Here is a 16,750-nt window from a genome sequence, read left to right as displayed (position 1 = left end):
AACTTCTCCTGCCTGATGTCATAAAACCTTAATTATTAAGATAACTCTGTTAGACACAAAAGCTTGAAAGAGTATAGTACACTTCTGGAGATTCCAGTCCTGGATTTCCCAGTGCCACAGGGAAATAACAAATCCCTGAATAATATCAGAGAACCAGGATGCTGCAGTGACACTGCAGCCCCATGGCTGCTTCCAGTTCAATGTTCCTACAGAAACATTGTTTGAGGCAACAAAGCTGAGCAAACAGTGGACTTCAGCAGCTTGGTAATCTTTGTTTCTTGGTCAATATGTTAAGTTTTCTGTTCTCTGTTGTTTAGGTTTTTCTGTTGTAACTTTGGGAGTGCATGAGTAACAATAAACATTTCCTGACAAGGAATACCATTAGGTATCTGGTGCTTAGATAAAAAAAAAAATGAACAAAAAGCTACACAAACAAGGGCCCAGAGCTCTTCTGTGTGAAAATCCCCATTAGAAAAAAAAAAAAAAAAAAAGACAAAAAAAATCCTGTTTTTCAAATTTGAGTGGTTGCACTAAAATTCTCGTATTCCTTTTTTAAAAAATATATTGGTGCTGGATTCTAAACAAGTCATAACACTGTCTAAGACTTATAAAGAGAATGTGTATTTTGATAGCATGAAAATAATACTGATAAAGTATATCTGAACTTCTTTGTCTGCCTACAACTTCATTTAAATGTACTTTTCCTCTGATATCTATCCCATTTCTTATGAAATAAGAATACATATCCTGATCAGATACTTGTGGTTTCTGAAGTAATCTTGCATTTGGCACTTGGTGCACTAAACCTGACACAAAACCACAGGCCTCAGTATTTCATGGACTAACCTATTTTTAGTAAGATGATTAATGAGTCAATTGTTGTTTTCTGCTTGCTTTAGAAATGATGGTGTTGCAATTAATACATGATATCCTGGATCACTCTCTGCCTAAATAAGAAAAATTTTGGGTGGATTAAATTTCATTTTTTTTAAATATCACTAAAATTCGCAGTTTTACAAATAATTTTATTTAGTATTCCTATGGACAACTATTCTGTAAGACCATAATTTGTTAATTTCTCGAGGCACCTTCATAGAAATCACATCTGAAAGGATCTTTATCAGACCAGTCAAATCCTGCCACTCTTTGAAGCACATACTGCTCATGTCCTACTTACGTTTTAGGCACCATCAAAATAAATTAGTTGTTTTCTTTTGAAGCCTTGCTCTTTTGAAAGCTTAGTGCTGGTTCCACCTTGCTTTTCTTAGCAGCAAAAAACACGTGGTCTTGCGATGCCCCATTATCGTGTTCCTGTTTTATAACATTATCCCCTGTCCGTCTTCATTTGATGTACTTAAGGAAAAGAGCTTGAATTCATCTGTTGCAGTTAAACCTCTCATGTTATTAAAGGTTTCATGGTACATGAAACGTATCACATCAAATTCTGGATTCTAAGCAGCAAGGCACTGCATTTATGAGAGTCATAAAATAGACGGAGAGAGAGGGAAACATCAGCTAAGCACATTTAACTCCTGAAACTAATGACATTATGGTAATGCATCCACGAAAAATATGTGTTTGTGGGTTTTTTAGATTTCTTTATTTGAAGTCTGCTCCACCCTTTTCTAGAATACATACCAGTAAGCCAATTAAGTATATCCAAATAACTTTCAATTCTGACAATCCCACAAGTCATAAACTGACCTTAACCTCTGTCACTTGCATTCAAATGCTCATTTTCTTAATAAGAAAAGAATAATAGGTTATAGTTTATGCATGCAAGTCTTTTTGTAAGGGGGTCACATGAGAAACACCTAATGATTGGCCAAGTCAAATATATCCTGTTTTCATGCCTCTGGTCTGTCTATGCAGAGTTCACACTACACTGTGTGTTTCACCAGATATTTTTATTGTTTGCCTTAAGGTATCACTGTGATGCTATTCAACACGTACACGTTTAACCATGTGCTAGAAAGATCTACTCCTAAAAGTAATTATATACATTATTACATTTACTGCCTCACTCAATGCCTAAAATAAATCTGGTTTTAATGTAGCTTTGCACTGAATGGCTCCCATTTTAAAATTCCATTCATTTTAAATGTCCTACTATAGGCACAACTTTTTATTAACTCTCCTCAGAAACACCAGCTTTGATGTCAGACACACAGGACAAGGAACCATTAAAAAGGCTTTGCTTAGAAAATGCTTTACTGACATACCCCTGAAAGGCTTGAAGAGAGTGACACTTCCTGCAGTGCCACAGCCTACTTCTGTGAGATCATCCCGAGTGTTGAGATGGCAGAGCCTGTTCACAGGGCACTAAGCAGGAGGTAAAACCCCAGATATGATGTTCCCTGTTCAAGTTAACACTGGTTCATCCCTGTCCAGTCATAGCAGTGCCAGGCTGCCATCCAGCAGCTCCCTATGAGCTAATCAGGGTTAAGCCCCAGCTCCGGGGACACCCTTTCTGCTGGCAGTGTTTTAATTTGATTTAGAAGTGATTTGCCAAGTAATCCTGCAAATCCACATCTTCTGATTAAGAACTTGAAAGCAAGTTGTCTGATAGATAAGTAAATGTGTTTATTATTTCAGGTGTCTTGCTTACTCTATGTGATTCCAGTGGAACAGAGCTACTAGAGGTATTAACGTGATATTTTTCATTGCATTATAGCAATAGCATTTTAATTAAGTTTTGAATTTTGACTTCATAGACCTCAGATAAATTAGTTCCATGGCACATTGTTTCCACCTGAAGTGTATTCAACCTTTTTTAAAGATCCAGATGAAAAATAATACATCAGCAGTATATAAAGAACTACAGCTGCAGCAAATTGAGCAAATTTTACTTTTGACAATAAATCTTTTCCCTTGCTCCCTTAATAGAGAGAAGGCCTATAAAATCTTTTTGGGTTTTAGGTTGGAGATAATAGTTATTTTTAGGGGGAAAAAATAAGCTGAAGGTGGGGTAGGGTTATCTTTCACTATGTCAGAACCAGAAATATAATAGGGAAGAGAAAAGAGACAAGACAGCACTTCATATTTTATGACCTGTTGCTCATTTCCTGACAAACTGCTGGGGAGGAACAGGCAGACCACAGCATCTCACGTTGGCTCCTTGGCAATGGCAGACACATCCTAGCTCAGGACTCTTTGTAACATGGTTTATACATTCCTGTCTGGTCAAAAGAGTATGAAAAAAAGTTTTGACCACATAAATCTGACTTTCTGTAAAACAGGGTGTTTAAAAAGAGGAAAAGCAGATGACATAAGAAAGGAATGGGAAGCAGGGGAAGGGTGACAAGCATCACATTCTCAGTGATACCTGGGGTTTATCTGAAATTGGTGAAGGATGTTTATACTTCCCTGAAAAATGCTGGGACTTCTCTTGGGATCAAAGCAATCATAACCCAGAGGTACTGCAAATATTTATTACTTGGAGTTAACAACTGTTAAAACTCAGCCCATTTATCCCTTTCTGGCCCCTGTACAGTTATTGGCACAAATTTGGCATTACTCTTTTGTTCTTAACTTTATGATTTGCATCATAACTGCAACATGATCTATGAATGGTATGGCTAGGAGAATATTTATACTATACACTCAGGTCTTTATCAATTATTTAAATGCTTTTATAGAATGATTTGTTGAACACATATATGCAACTGCTCCAAAGTCTGTGTTGGCCCAAGACATGTGATAACCAGGGTTAAATTCCCTTTTAAAGAAATCGAAAGGGAGAAATAGGAATGATTTTGTAATTATTTTTTTTTTTTCCAAAATATTACATTTGTGAGAACATACCTCAGCTGGATAAGTGTTTTTCCAGCAGTAATAATATTTTTTCTTAAACTTTTAATTGACTTTTCTTTCATCTCATGCTTTTCTTTATTGTGATTGCTAAGACACCGAACAGTCATATTAAAAGAGAAATTAAATCCCTTTTTTCTACTTTAAATACAATAGTTTTACTCCTTGACACTGATCCTCTTTTGTCAGTTTATTTATACACGTCCAGAAATCCTTTTGTCATTTTTTTGGTGTTGTTTTTTTGTTTGTGGTTTTTTTCAATTAATAAATCAACAATATTTAGAAAGATATTTTTTTCATTGAACAGTTCAGGAAAGCAATAGTATATAAGCATGTGGAATTGCAAAACCACTAGAATAGGCTGATCAAGAGCAGATTCCAAGATTACCACTGGTGTTTTTTGAGTCACTGGGTTTCAAGTTAGAGATCTCTCCACATTAAACTTTCATGCTGTACCTCAGGCTCTTCTGTTCTTTTTACTCTTAATTATTTTCCAATTCTTCTCTGCTAAATACTTACCCTAGCCTAAAAATCACAAGTAACACTGCTAATGCTGTTCAGTTCTCTAGGCAGTTCTGTGTAGAAATTAAGAAACTAAAATCAAATTTTAGCCTCTTCTAGTTGTACTTATACGAAAAGTTTTCAAAAGCTGAAAGACCTATTATGGCACAAAACTGTTGTCAATTACCAGCAATAAACTGTTCCAATGATTGTGTATAAGTAAATAAGGAGTCCAAAGTATTTAAAATGGATACTATGGTGTTCAATTTCTGTAAGAGCTACTCCCTACAACCATTTCTATTCATGATAAGTAAACTTGATTAATGAATAAATGTTTTCCTTACAAAGAGAGACAGAGTGTGCTGAAAAGACTGAGGATCCAGATTAGGGTGAGTGAAGACATCAGCTTGAAGGCCTGAACATACTAATGAGAGTAATTATCCATCAGGCATATGCTTTAATTGTTTGCTAAATAGTCTGGGAGAACACTGAGAGCAGTGACCAGGAGATACTTTCAGAGTGAATCCAAGATCACAAAGTTCTGTTTATACAAAGAAAGGCTTTAACATGTTAATGAAAATTTGCTGTGGCATTTGGGTATCAAAAGGAAGTTATGAGAGGAACAAAGACTCCAGTTTGTGTTCTCAGACTCTGGGTACTCTCAAAGACCCTATGGAGTGTGACAAACTACTTTACTTTTTTACTAGTATAAAAGGCTCATGGCTGAGAAGATCCTGAGGAAGCCACGAGGCAACAAAGCAAAACTATTTCTTACTGTAGAAGGATCATCGGATTTAATGAAAGATTTTATCTTCCACTCCACAAAGAGTTTCAAGTAAATATTTTAAGTAGACACCATGGCTAAATGCAATCCAAAACCCCTTTGGCAGTTTGCATCCTATCTTTCTGTGCTTCATTCCCACAAAACCTCTACATTGCAAAGGGTAAAACGGTTTCAAAAAATATAAGTTCTTTTTTGTTTTGTTTTGGGTTGAGTTTTTTCTCCTCCTTCATAAAGAAGCACTGTAGGAAGACAAATTGGAAATTGCGAAAGGGAGAAGCATACACTGTACTCTTTCCAAAGTGTATTTATTTTGCCTGAGCCTGTGTTTCATCACCTCTCAAGGGTGCAGTTTATCTGCTTTTGTACTTCCAAGTAGATGCAGTGCCTTTATACTCCCTGAGCATCTCCTATTACAGCAGTGCCACTCTAATACCAAAAGGATGACATGGATACAAAATGTTCAAATGCTGCTATTATATTAAATACTTTGTAAGCCACAATGTTCTCATAGGCTGCTTTAAAGATTCCAGGTTGTAGCCTATATTCCTTTAGTATATATCTTATTTCTAATAAGTGAAGGACATGAATTATTATTTCATTTTGTTGAAGTATAAAATGATGAGGAAAAAACCCCACAAAAACAAATCAACCCAACCTGCCTGTAGAAATAGTATGATTACATTTTAGTGAGCTATTGTTTGTATTGCTAACATTGATCATATGAAGTTTTAGCAGTGGGGCTACTTTTGTGGGTTTTATGCCTTCATGAGCCTGCCTATAAGCAATTCCACCACTTCATATTATGAGCTAAGTGTCATCACCAAGAGCCTTTTGATGTGACTTTAAATTGTGGTAAACACAGCTACACTCTACATCCCCTAATAATGACAGTCTTAAGGAAAAAAATTGAATGTATCTAGACTGTCATGTGAGCTCCATACATGGTTGGGGAGCTGCTGTTTTCTGGTTATTATGACATCCCTAACAGAGAATCTAACTGTTGTGGATAGATTAAAAATGAGGAACAACACATTAGTAACTTCTTTACCTAGAACTTCAAAGTGCAGTAAAGTAGAAAAGCACTGGGGTAGGTTGTCTGTTAATACAAGAAGGAAGCACATGTATTTAAAATGCTGTGACTGTGATACAACATTGCTTTCCACACCTTACCTGTTAAAATTAATAATTTTCTGAGTAAGATGAATATAACAATTTCATGTCTGAAATAGAAAAATATTAAGGAGCTTACATTTCCTAAATATGAGGCAGGTCCTCTGTATCAGTGTGACTACATCCTTGCACAAAGGTAATCATAGCTGCTTTGTCATTTAAACTGTGATGGTTTAAGTGTAGAAGGAGTTGTAAAGAGAAAAAACTTTCAATAGACAAACTGGTGTCCCTGGAAAAGAGAGATGCAGTTTCATGCACTACACCCATTCTTCAAATGCCAAAGAGAAACATATGTGTTAGAGAAACTTAATACTCACTGGGATCAATATAATTAATAACCTAGATAGGTGAGAGAAAGGGTGGTGAACACTTGTGTAGTCAAGAGGGATGCCAGTCAATATGTTACCTAAGGAATAAAACTGTAACTTCTTCAACTTCTTTCAACAAGGTATGTCTGAGATGAAAGGATGAACTCTGGAGCAACAAGCTGTCTCATCACGGTTGTGTTACTACATGAGGGTGCTAACCACAATATCTTTTGGTTACAAAAATGGCATTATCTACTGCAACTGAACTTTTCAGCAGGTTAGTAGAAAACAAGCTTTCCATTGAAGCCAGAGCTTCAGCGTGTGGTTTGAGAGGGAGAAAATTCAACAGTGGTAAAGGGATTGTACATCAGTCCCTGTAACATGACTGTCAAGAAGAAGCAGTGCATGGGGTTTTGAAAAGAGGATTGCACAGGTAGATAAAATTTCTTCTTTACAGATCCCCATCCTGCCCAGACACTCATGGCTGGAATTATTATTTTTCAATAAGCCACACTCAGAAAGGGAAACCATCCCTTCTGGATGAAATAAGTTCTCGTGGGTCAAGCTCTGTTTTGCTAAGTGTAACCACACATTCAGTGGTGCTTCTGGAAGCAGAGCCAATCACACACTGTTTCACTGGACTAATTTGCCTTTTCAGATTAGGATAAATCTGTAGTTGAGACCTGGCCTAGGATTTTTCTTTCACACAGCACTGTTCATACATTCCTTTGTGAAGTCAGAATTTACAGGAATGGAACACACGTGCAATGCCTAATGCCTTTCAAAGGACTTGAACTGTACTGAATTATTATATTTAAGAGCGAGTAGAACTGTTCTTATCTGCAAGTGATTCCAAAATATCTTGACTGTTGCCAGAGCATTTTGTCAGTCAAACTTCAAAAAAAAAAAAAAAAAAAAGAAAAAATTCCAGTAAAAGATACAACTGCGTTTCTGCCAAAATGAAACAACTTGGTTTTGGAAATTACCTGGTCTAAAGTCACCTTCCTGGTCTGATGTTGTGTGCTGGCTCTTACAGGTTTTCAGGATGTCAACGGGATTCAGACCTGTTAAACTTTACAACTTCATCTCACTACCTAAACTGATATTTAATGCTGCATTGAACCACTGTGTGGACACAATATCCTAATGACTTCTCTGGCTTCATGGTAAAGACTGAAACACCTTAACATACCAATAGCTTTCTGGAGTAAATAAAATTAATTGAGAGAGAAATCCCTATTACTTGCCTATGAATTATTTAAGCAGATCTCATGCTACTGCACAAGGTCAGCATGGGGACATGAGGGTTGTGCCTTCTCACAGTCATGCTCTGTGCCACCTACTGAAAACAGTTCTGTGCTGGTACTGGGAGCAGACTGACAGGATAAGGTTAACTAGGTCAGTCAATAAGACATAGCCAAAGCTTGGAATTCATACACATAAAAGTAACGTTAATAACCCACTGAACCAGAGTGCATGCATGCTTTTCTTCTCAACAAAATGGTTTAAAAACCATGAGAAAAGGACAATGAACCCTGGTTTCCCAGTTGCAGTGTCATTCGAAATTCAAAATCGTGCATGGCACATGGTGAGGAGAAACATTTAGAAGACATTTTCAACAATTGTAGGGCAGATTTACTATAACCAAACCAAGATTTCTTATAACCAAACCAGCTCTGTGATAACACCAGTAGAACGAGAACAAAGATTTGGTAGTGCTTATAACACAAAGAAAATCCAATTTTTGTGTTGTATGCAACACCTCTGTTTTGTAAATGCCCAAACTAATAATGTATAAACCAGCCTCTTCTGAATCCCACAAAGTCAAGGTTTCACCTCTATTTCTCTGTAGCTCAACGCACAAGATTATTCCCTGAAATATGCCTGGCCACAAACCACATTTATTGTCCTGTGCTAATGCCAGAAGCTTCTGTAACTGACTTTCATAGTAATTCGAACATTGTAATGAGAACAGCAAGGTTATAAAGCTAGGAAGGTTAGTGGAATTGCTGGTTTGTATCAGACATGTAACCTGGTAATCAATGACTGACAGGCTCTCTGAAGGGGAATGCATAACACAAGCAAGAACCTGCCTCTCAGATTGAAACTTGATGGCTGGTAAAAGCCTTGTTAAGATTCACATCAGAGTCAAGAATATCACTGCAACTGCTTCCATGACAACAAAATATAATGTCATAATGCATATTATGATTTCATGACAGGATGAAGCCTGTTTATCTAGGCAGCCTCTGTGGCAAGGAACAGGATTGCAGAAGAGTTCACGTTGGGAATGGGTATATTACCAATAGTTTAAAAAATGAGATTTTTCTGTCACATAGAGATGAAAAAATTGGCTCATTAGGTCCATCTTATTCCCACCTCAAGCAAGATCAATACCAGCAGTACCAGTCACTACGTACAACTTGCTGTTGCAAGGTGCACATAAGCAATGAAATGTCATTATGCTTCTTGGAAGCAAGCTGAAAAAATCCACGTCCAAAAAGATTTTATGGGTACCCCTACAGAAATAGAGAATTGGATCATCAAGCACAAGCTATTGCATGTAATCCTGTTTGTCATTATATAAAGTTCCAGAACTCTTAGGGTTTTTTTCTTCTATTAACTTATTTTGGACCCTTCAGAGTATATTATGTCAAGCCCAGTTCAACTCTCCTTCTCTGCATGTTACATCAGAGGGCAAAGTTGATAAATTCTAAATGATTCCACAGGCTTTGGGTCACACCAGTAGTACTACATTTTACCTGCACATCTGTGTGGTACATTGCTTTCCTATCCAAAATACATGCCATGTGTTACTATACAAATGCATTAGGTTTTTTTGTTTGGTTGGTTGGGTTTGGGTTTTGGTGGGGTTGTTTCTGTTTGGTTCTTGTTTTGTTGTTGTTTTTCCCCCAGACTGGATGGTTAGAGGCTCTATACCCAAGATACTGCTTACATGTATAGCTTATTTTGATCCCATCAGTATTACACATCAGCATTACTTAAATATTCGTATTAAATGCTGATGCTTGGGAATGATTTCTTTGGTAACACATCCTGAGACAGCCTGTGCAGATGGGAAGAAATCTTCTCATGTGCTGACACAGAGAACGAGAGAGAGACCAATACGCTGCACTCAATCTGAGTAACAATCCATAGTTCAAGGACAAGTCTACACACTACAGTTTTAGCATATATCCTAATGGAAATACAATGAGACTGGCAGTGAATGACTTGAGAAGTTCCCTCTAGCATTCATATTTTTGCACCTGACTGGTATGATACTAAGTGATCTACTTAAATTCCATGTTCAAGACCACCTTTTAGTAGCAGTCTCAGCTGCATGAGTGGGTGCTTATTACCATCTTATACTGACTGCTAATGCTGTATCCAGGCATGTCAACAGCTATAGCTATGAAAATCATTTCCACATAAAACCAGTTTAGCAGCCCCCTCTGCCCACCAGTTGTTAACCCAATCTTACAATAGCAACATTAAAATAATGTGCCAAAAATACTTTAAGATAAGTTCCTTAATTCCTGTCCAGAATCTTTTGTTTCTTTACAAGTGTGCCCAATCCTGGAAATAACAAAAGGTCCTTGTAAGAACATCTAAATGATCAGACATTAAACTAATCATGGTGGGACAATGATAAAGTGGCTGTGGCTCTTTTTAAAATGGTTTTCCAGTGTCAGAAACATTATGGATTCTTTGTGAAAGAATCATATGAAGCTTTAAGTCTTCTATTTTTCATATTCAGTTTAAGGATTTCACTTTAATCAGCTTTCTTTACTTCCCTTTTAGAACTATCTTTGGCTGAGTGGCTAAGACTGCCAGTGAATACATAACAGTAGTTAAGCAATAATTTCCCACTAGGAGAAAATTACTTCTTGCATAGAATAAAAAGGAATTAAATTATTTGAGGCTTGAGAAATAAATTTTTCTTGACACAATGAATCTATTTCTTTAATTTATTATTTTTTGTGCAAAGAAATGCTCTTTTCCAAATTATGTGTGTAATATAATAAAGACTGCATGCATAATTTTTAACCTTTCTAAAATAGCTATGTAAAAATTATAAAAGCAGTCACAAGAACAATGTTCATTATATGCATGGCCTAATTACATGCCGAGAACATTTGTTCTGATTTTTTTAGTCTGAAATTCACCTTTTTTGTTTTCAGAGGCCATAGAAATAGCACAGCACACTTTTCAAAACAATGCAGCTGTCATAATAAGAACATGCAAATCATCATCATTTAAGATGAACTTTCTTTTTCTAAAGATATTTTTATCAAACGTGACTCATACAGAAAGAGGTCCTATTAGAATATGAGAAATATTATTCCCCCCTTTGATGTGGAACTTTCAAAATGTTACTGGATCCTATAACAATTACCTTACTTGTATCCAAAAGCAGTTTATTTCTTTTAGTCCTAAGCTTACCTACAGCTGCTTTCATATTTTCCAAAGAAGAATGTTAAAATATTAATAATCCAGTAACCTGCTCTGTGACACTGAGTCTCTGGTTTGAACTTCCATTTCAGTGAGATGTACACAAAGAGCTAAACTTCATTGTAAGCACAGAAATGGAAGCATATATACTATAGTAAACTGTAATGTCAGGTCTTAATGTTTTCTATTATTGCAAATTAACTGGAAGTACCAGTCTCAAAGACTTGTGTAGGAGAAGAGCAGATGAGCGGGCCTGACAGAGAAACTGTGAGAAACTGCCCAATACTCCCTGACCCTGAAGGAGAACAAAGAGCTGTAAATATCCTAAGGAATTTGCCATCTGGTCAATGTGATGTCCTGGTACCAGGTGCCTTTGGTGGGAGTGGGTAGAGCAGGTTTTATGTAAGTAGAAAGAGCTCTTTGAGGTGCAAGTTGTAGATGGATCAATAGATATCAGAATACTATAAAAATGTAGTGAACCACACAATAAATTGATTCTGACTGTGAACAGCAATTGGTGCCCATGCTCTGTCAGGCTTGAGCAGCCCAGAAAAAAAAGACCTGTGTGCTCATACATGTGCACTTCCATTTTGCTGCATTCCACTTGGGAAAGGAAGGCTAACAACGAATAAAATCTTGCCTGGAATACAGAAAAGCACAATCCTATTTCAGAGTTCCTTGGTATTTTTATGCCCAAGCTTCTTTTTCTGTCAAACAACAGAAAAAATATTTGGAAATGTCATAATGAAAATGTTGCATACATCACTCGTTACATGGAATTTAACTGTGCCAGGGTCAACATGTAAATGATCTGAGTGTTCAGGAAAGGTTAAGGAAAACAAAAGCAATCCTCTTTTATATTTCAGAGTCTGAGAACCTGAACCCCACACCCCACCCTTACAATTTTCATTTTTACAAAGGTGATTTTATATTACAAGAGGAATCTAGAAGAAAATCACTTCTAGATTCACTCTTAAGGCTGCCCCAAGAACAGACGTATAACATAAATAAATAAATAAGCCACTGTTTTCAATTCATGTTACTCATCACACTTGAAAAGACAGCTCTTACAGATGTGTTGAGAGTACCTCATTTTACCACTACGTGAATTAAAAAATTGCACATTACTGCTCAGTTCCCAGGTAATTTAAAATATACACTTTAAAAATGAATAAACATAAGGCACATAGTTCTTTAAATGCATCAAGATTCAGTACGCTTTTTCACTTGCAAAGGTCTAATAAAAAAACCACCTGTTACAATATTAAGTAATGTTACTATTACTATGTATGGACTTTCCTGACAAAGTTACAGGAAAAATTTATATATCCAAAGAATCATTTCAAAAAATAAAAGTATGATTTTTTTAAGGAAAGTATTACAGAACAGTAATACAAATAAATAGAACAGCTATAATTCACAGAAAATAGTAATGCAATTTGTATTTCCAGAGATTTTACTGCATCCTTTTACACTAGAGGGTGCTATCATTTTGAACAGAGTACTGCAATCAGGCAGGTTCAATAATAGGGGGAATTACAGTAAAGACAATCAACATTCTGACCAGCAAAGAGATACTTCACAATGCACTCCCCATAGAAACTATGAAGCAGTTTCAATTCATTAGAACATTTCAGCTTCATTCTTTGACTGATGAAAACTGTATTCAACAAATGTCCACATGAAGATTTCCCTTGCATTATTGTGATTGCTCTTCATTTTTGTGCAGGGTATCTAGATTGTTTTTTTTTTTTTCCCCATAACTTATCTTGAAATGCTTATAAATATTTCACTCTATGGTCACAGATTAAAAAATACGAAGTGTCAGGTTATTATGAGATGACTGCTCTAAAATCAGTAACCATGTGCATATATATCTTTGCATATTTTTAAGCATGCACCTATTTGAACTTGGTAATGAAAAAAAAAAATATTAAGAATTATATAAAGTGATAGTTAATTATCAAGCCTTTAAACCTAAGCTCTGGAAAATGTAACCTTCATTGTTTTTTTACAATTTACTACAAAGTAACATCACAACTGAGCACAATGCTCTAAACAAGTACCACGAAATATACGTGCAAATTCAGACCCCTAATTTGCTTTGGAGTTTTTCAAAATTATTTCTATTTCTTTTGACATAAAAGTAGTGGGCTTTTTAACGTGAAAGAATCTTACTGTAGAGAAAGCACTCATGAAAAATGCAAAAAAATGTTTTGATTTAAAGGTTTGTGCAGGAATTGGTAAAGAGCCTCCTTGATACTGCCAGCTAGAACTGCTGATGTATTTAAACCCTGGTCCTGTTTATAATCACCCGCAGAGAGTGCAAAATGAAGCAGACAGAGGGAGATAGCAAGTGACAAGTATGGAATACTGAAAGAAGTAATTTGATTAATTTAATTTTGAAATTGATTAAAACTAATTTGCATACGAAATATGTTTTGCAATTTATCTGGTTCAGATTCTTTGCAGAACTCAGTTTTCAACTCGTGCAGCTGAGGTTGGTGGTTACAAGGCAAGGCCCTTGCCAGGAGTTGCTGCAGGAGCTTGGTACCAGGTACACAGAGCACTCAACACTCCTGCCAGCTCAGGAAGGCAACTGGTGTGTGGGGAGCTTCTCCCTCCCACTTCAACACTTGAAATTGTCTCAAAATATGGTGCTTATAAACATGGCTTAGCATTGGACTCAGCAGTTAGACTAATGGTTATATTCTGTGACCTTAAAGGTCTTTTCTGACCAGAACCATCCTGAGATTCTGTGAATCACTCAGCTGAGAAAACCCAGAGGATTTCTATCAGACAAGACTATTCTGTAATCACCAGATCCTCTGAGAGCTTCCATGTGGGAAGAATTACCTGAAATGTGAAGAAACAAAGAAACACAACAACCAAAAGTTCCTCTGTCTTGCTTATCCTATTGCTATTGCTTTCTCCAAGATAAGTGATAACCTAACCCAAACCAGGAAAGAAATACACAGAGCTTGGGGTGGGAAAGCCAAGCACATTCAGCCTGTGCTTTTGTACTGGGCTATATTCCATTTATCTTACATTTACAGCAGCACCATGAACAGGTTATATTATGGCATGATCCAAAAAGAAATTCTATTACCACTTCTAAAGAAAGTCTGACCCATGCTCACCAGCTAATGCCTGTCCTTAAAATTGTACTATTCCATTCACTCAAATTATTTATTAATTTAAGTGATGATTTCTTGTGGCTGATCAGTCCATTTCTGTCTTCATCCCACAAAGAAGAATTCAAACCTCTCTAATGTAATTCAGAAGTTCAGACTGGCTTTCACATACCCCTCTCTTTTCTGCTTCATGTCCATGTCCTGCATTTAAATGAGCAATCCTACAAAGAACAAAATTTTCCTGTATAATTTAAAGACTGAAGAGTTTGAAAAAAGAAAGAAGAGGTATTGCAACTTAACTGTTTTCTTAGGCAATAAGAGCTACCTGTTGAAAGCAGAAGTTCCATAGCTGCATTATTTCTTTTGTTTCTCTCTGACATGGAAAAATACAGAAATGCCAAGCTGCACCTGTTCTGATACAGAACAATCTTAATTCAAGATTTCCTAGTTTGAGAATTGCTCTTCTCTAACCACAAGAAATTTTAAATGTTGTAAAGACCTGTGCTATACCACCAGACATGAACTTTTGAACTGATTTAAATTTACTTTTCCAAGATTCATTTAAGGGCTATGTTTTGTAACTTGCACAATTTCGGTATCAATGAACTGGGGTTTCTCTCACAGTAGAGAGAGCAAATAAAGAGAGATGGCATAAACACAAAAATTCTTGCAAAAGTTATGATAAAAAATTCATCTTAGGAAGATTTTTTTGCATAGAATCACTGTCCCTTCCTGGTTGCCAAGTTACAGAATTTTAACTCTGAGCATATTTTGGAAATAAGGAAAATTAAAATTTTTACAGTAATTTTAAGGTTGTCAAAGGGAAGTGGTGAGTAGCTAAACAAAAATATTTCTCTTGAACACATAGCAGAACCTGAGCCATCCAGAAAACATCAAGCCATCTCCAAAGAATTCAAAGAGTTGAATTCACAGGATTCACACACCTTAGACTAAAAGGGAATGTTGTTTTTTCATGATTTGTCTTAGTTCATTTTCAGTCCTCACTAATTCAGCCTTCAGGTACCCAGTTATTATGCAAGTCTCTAAATCTCACTGATACCATAATCCTTTCACCACACATTTCAATGACATTTGCAAGTTTTGCAATGAAGTCAGAATTTAAAATGTCTAACTCCAACATGCCAGCTTTTTGTTTGTTTTTTTTTTTCTAATGGAAGGATAAAATTTTGGCTATTGTCAATGAATAACCTTTAGAAAGAAACCTGCAAAACAAATTATCAGATTCAAAACCTTTGCAGGATAGAAAACCAGTGACCAAATACTTGAAGTACAGTACTAGTGCTTCAGTAAACTTCATTGCATCTGAGAAGCCCGAATTATTTAGCAAGAGAGTTTAAGCAGACCGTAAGTGTAGTGACTGCATCCATTCACCCCAGCTCTCTGGAAAAATCTCCATTCAGAAATAAACTATTTCCTCATTAAAGCTCTGAGCCTGGATTTAGAGTGCTATCAGAGGGTTTTTTGCTGTGTTACACTACCACTGGGAGACTGTGCTGAGCCCGGGGCATGGGTGGCAGCAGGAAAAGAAGGTGGAATATTCCCTTCCCCTCTACTGTACACTACAACTGGCATTTAGTTTGTTTAGGCAAGCAAGCAATTTCCACACTAAACAGTTCCAATTTGCATATCTGCAAAGTGTAATGTGTGAACACTTAAAAAAAAGTAATGTCTGACCACCTAATCCACTTCAGAGTTCTGGTAGGACAGGAATTTATCAATTTGCTGTGACTTGCAGAGGTATACAATTGTATGTGTTATGTCTCTCTAATCTCACATGACAAAATGATAGAACTAGATAGCACTGAGAATGAGATAAACCTGCAAATAAGTGTATTCTAATTTTTTCAAGGGAACAGTTTTACATAGAAACTGCATTATTGGAGCAAAGTATTTTGCAGGAATGTAATGATGATGACCAAAATTGACAAAACAAAACCAATAAAAAACCAAAACCCCCCAAAGTATGATTTTTACTAGATTACAACCAATTAATATTTAAGCATGTAGAATAGTCCTTATCCATAGCAATAGCACTGTTTGCTGTATTTCTTGTTTAAATATAACTTCTAAGTTTGGAAAAATTAATTTTTATTAGGATTGACTTTCAAACTTATATGGCAAAGGTACAACTGCCATTTTATGAAATCATACTATGAGCAATAATATCAAAATAGGATGTGAAAAGGACTCAACTACTTGTACTGTTACATGCAAACTTGACACTAAATGACCACCTTCTAGAAACCTGGTCAATCATGAGGTACAATTCTCAGTGACTACTGGAGAAATGTAGAATGTCAGCCTTTTCATGTGTACTATTAGACATAATCCAATTTCTAACTTGCACATAAATAAACCAAACTGTCATTTATATTTTGTTTCTTGAAGATATCAACCTTTCATTTCAGTTTAAACTCCACAGAGCTGAAGATGAATGTATTGCATGACTGAGCCATTACATGACTGCAGCACATTGGAGCACTGCAAACTTTCACACAATTTGAACATCAGTTTGCTGATTGTTTCCTATTCTGTGATCAGGTTCTGTCAACTGGAGGACTCTGAAA

This window comes from Calypte anna, chromosome 13 (assembly GCF_003957555.1).
Source record: "Calypte anna isolate BGI_N300 chromosome 13, bCalAnn1_v1.p, whole genome shotgun sequence".
NCBI lineage: Eukaryota > Metazoa > Chordata > Aves > Apodiformes > Trochilidae > Calypte > Calypte anna.
This window is presented reverse-complemented; position numbering follows the sequence as displayed.